At 46.5% G+C, this 3,924-nt stretch overlaps 2 non-coding genes across 2 annotated transcripts; both read left to right on the top strand.

Moving 5' to 3' along the window:
* Positions 1-452: 452 nt before the first annotated feature.
* LOC138294356 (small nucleolar RNA SNORD79) lies at positions 453-527 on the top strand. Its single transcript, XR_011203371.1, has one exon. It is a non-coding gene; the product is annotated as a small nucleolar RNA SNORD79 (small nucleolar RNA).
* Positions 528-1,041: 514 nt separating this feature from the next.
* On the top strand, positions 1,042-1,125 carry LOC138294390 (small nucleolar RNA snR60/Z15/Z230/Z193/J17). The gene has a single exon (XR_011203404.1). It is a non-coding gene; the product is annotated as a small nucleolar RNA snR60/Z15/Z230/Z193/J17 (small nucleolar RNA).
* The last annotated feature ends 2,799 nt before the right edge of the window (positions 1,126-3,924 follow it).

Below are 3,924 nucleotides of genomic sequence, written 5' to 3'. Positions count from 1 at the left end.
GGTTGTTTTTTTTGTTTTTTTTTACCCCAAAGTTAATGCAAATCTACATTGAATTGCTTGCTAAAAATAAAAAGTCACAACCATTTTAAAACGCCAGTTTCGCTTGGACTAATTAAGAATGTGTATATTAATTTTTTTAAGAGCACTGACTGAATGGCATTGGTGCTGTTTATCTGTAGCAGCAAAAGCAAGTACCAAACCCATTTATTGAAGAGACTTTAGTTTTTGAAGAGATTAAACCATTCGGAAGGGAAGCGGAAGTTAAGGAAGTATTCCTAATTTTGCCAGTTAAATTCCCCTTACATAAATTATGCTAGACTTGTTCAGTAGATTGTCCTTCAGCCCTTTGCCTCAGCATGTTTTTGGTGCATTGATTGTGTTGCATGGAATGTTGTAGGGGCTCTTAATATTGCATATAATTCTTGCAATCTGCAGTCCAGTCTGGCTCCATGTGCTGTTTATGATTATTAAACAAATGGGAATCTCTCTGAAAAAGAATGAGGGATGCACTTGTATCTGAAATTGCACAGGGCTGACTTGTGTGGCAATGTGCTTGAGGGACTAATGTACACACTTGAAATGCCTCTCTTAATTTTGCCACTTTAAAATTTGCAGGACCACACTTGGTGAACGGTGCACCATAAAGGAGGCTACAGAGCGAGTTGGTTCAAATACTAGCGGCCTGCCAGACTGCCCTGGGTGTGGTGCCGGAGAAATGGGACGCGTTGGGATGAAACTGGTAATTCTGTGTGTTGGGTTGTTAGTACTATGCCTTGGGTTAATTTGTTTTGTTCAAGGGTTTGATTTGGCTATGTTTGTTGACGAAAGGTTTTCTTATTGAATTTATCCTTTTTACTTATACGGATGCTCTCTAGTATTGGAAATTGATAAAATGCTCGAGACTTATGTGCTGCGTGCTTTTTTTTTTTTCTAGTTAAGCACCTGCTTCAACTGATTCCTTGGGGTTTTTTAAGGGGCAAAATGCATGTAGTAGTCTTACAGCGCTGCACTAATGCAATACACAGCAAGTTTGCGCCAAGATTGATACAATGATGAGCACATAGTTCAGCAGATGAACAGTGGTGAATAAGAGCTTTTGTCTTTCGCTCCTATCTGATGTATTGATCGTTTATGGCCACATCAGCAGTTGGTATGTAATGTATGTAGGGAAGCTAATGCAGATCCTGTACTTTTTTATTTAAGCCTCAAGCGACGGATGATTGAAGGTAAGATTGTCTTTTTTTTTCTGTTCTTTCTAGTTTAGTACTTGTTTTCAGTTTTAGATTTTCCTATCGTTGTCATTTCTATTCTGCTTTAGTTGACTCGTGTCTCGGAGGTTAAGTTGCTCATGATCTGAGATTTGAATTTGGCTTGTTATAAAGCAATGTAGGAAGCTGGCCTGGTGTGTGGGTGGTACTTATGGTACGTAAGCCTTATACCAGGTCCCGGTATCCCTTCTTAGTGAAGTACTGGCAGTGCCTAGAAGCCAGGCTCTCTAGAGGTAGCTGTGAATGAGCAGCAAAGGCTTATCTAGGAGACATGCAAAGCTCATGCAATACCACTGTAGTCACACAGCACTTACACACAGGAAAGAAAACACTAATTTGTACAAAAATAAAGGTAATTTAGTTTTAGAATAGAATACCACAAATTACTAGCAGGGCAACCCTCCAATAGGAGCTAAGTAATACACTAAATACATACACTAGTTATCAGAAATAGGCATAGAAAAGGTTAGAAAACAGTGCAAATAGCAATAACCAACAGTGACCCTAGGGGGAGCACAAACTAAAGAAATGAAATGCAAACATAGGACCCCCACCTAGGTAAGTGGAATGTGTTGAGGAGAGCTGGAAGTACTAGAGAACCACAGAGGCAACACAGTACCCTCCAGCGACTAGGAAAGAAGTCAATCAAGAACCTTCACAAACTACCCAAAAGGTAGAAAAGACACCTAGAGAAGACTGCAAGAAAACCAGCGGTGGATTACTGAAGAAAGAACTGTGGAGAGAGGGGACCAAGCCCAACAGTCGCAGGAGTCCAGGAAGAGGAGCTACTACCCACCCAGCTGTACTTGCAGTAGTTGGTCGGTGATGAGGAACAGGTCAGCACTGCAGCCGTGGAGCAGGAGATGAGTGTAGATGTCACGCACTGGAGTGAAGATTGCAGATGGGTGTCAGTGCAGGAATTCCACCAACATGCCTTGGCAAAGGCAAACTTGCGGTTAGTGGAAAAGCAGTATTGCCAGGGACCAGCAAGACCCAGAATGACTCAACCCAGGAGGGGGGAGTCACAGGGGACCCTCTGTGTCCACAGGAGCACAGGCAGTGCCTGCAGCAGTCCCACAGGACTGGTACACAGCAGCCCATGCAGCACTATAAAAGAGGATGCCGCGCTGCCAGAGGCTGTGCTTTGTAGGAAGCAGTGCTGGGGTCTGGAGCTGCATGACACCTGAAGATCCCTTGGAGCAGATGCCAACAAGCCTTGGCAGCGGCAAAAAAGACTTGGTGTACGGGGGTACTGATCGTGTGGTACGGCAAAGGCTTACCTCCACTAAAGTTGAACAGCTGGCAGAGAGGACCAAGAGTACTACTCCGGACCACCACTATTGATGCAGGATTCTCACAGCTGGTTGTTGCTTGCTGTAGGTGTCTGCGGTTGCAGGGGAGTGACTCCTTCACTCCAAAGGAAATTCCTTCTTGTGCAGGCTGAAGAGTTGCTGTCTTCTGAGAAAGCACATAATGTTGCAAAGCTGGCAGGAGTTGAGGAAACAAAGTTGCAGAAGAGTCTTCATTGGTTGCAGCGTTGTTGGTTCCTGGAGGTTCCAGTTGCAGTTCTAGTGGCCAGAAGTCGAAGTGGAGGTTCCAGAGGAAACCTGCTGGAGTCTTGCAAGCCAAATCTGAAGACCCACCCAGGAGAGAGACCCTAAATCTCCCTGAAAGGGGGATTGGCCACATAACCAGGTAAACACCTATCGGAGGTGGGGCGACCTCTGACGTCACCTGCCTGGCTTGGCCACTCAGATGCTCCCAGAGTTCACTGCCAACCTTGGAAACAAGATGGCAGAACCCAGGGACCCCCTGGAGGAGCTCTGGACACCAGCCCTGAGGTGGTGATGGACAGGGAAGTGGTCAGTCCCCTTTCCATTGTCCACTTTTGCTCCAGAGCAGGGACTGTGGGACCCTGAAATGGTGTGGTCTGGTTTATGCACCAAATAAGCAATTCAAAGCAAACAAGTGGCCTGGGGAGGCTACCCCTCCCAAGCCAGTCACACCTATTTCCAATGGGAGAAGAGGATGTTACCTACCTCTCCCAAAGGAAATCCCTTGTTCTGCCTTTCTGGGATTGATCGGATAAAGCAGCAGGAGGGCAGAAACCGGTCTGAGGGGTGGCTGCGGCTGCCCGGAAAACCCTGTAAGACTGGCAGTTGCAGTGCTGGGGGTTCTCAAAGGAGCCCCCAGAGTGCATTGAATCATACTTCCAATACTTGCAACTGTATTGGGGTATGATTCTGACATGTTGGATACCAGATATGCCCAGGTTCAGAGTTACCAGTATGTAGCTGGATAGAGGTAGTGACCTATGTCCAGTATACACGTAAAATGGCATCCCCGCACTCCCAAAGTCCAGGAAAATGGATATGGAGTTTGTGGAGGTACCTCTGCCAGTGCAGGGGTGCACTCACACGCAGGTACCTGCACACTGTGTGCCCTTTGGGCTGAGAGGGCCTACCATAGGGATAACTTAGTGACCTGTAGTGAAAACGGGTGCGTGCACCCATTTCACACAGGCTGCAATGGCAGGCCTGCAGAACCCTTTGCATGGGCTCCCTATGGGTGGTAGAATCACTGCTGCAGCCCATTGGTATCCCCTGGGACCCCAATACCCTGAGCACTTGGGTACCATATACTAGGGACTTACATG

Source organism: Pleurodeles waltl, chromosome 4_2, assembly GCF_031143425.1.
Source record: "Pleurodeles waltl isolate 20211129_DDA chromosome 4_2, aPleWal1.hap1.20221129, whole genome shotgun sequence".
NCBI lineage: Eukaryota > Metazoa > Chordata > Amphibia > Caudata > Salamandridae > Pleurodeles > Pleurodeles waltl.
The sequence above is the reverse complement of the archived record's forward strand: the minus strand, read 5'-3'. Positions and strand labels throughout refer to the sequence as shown.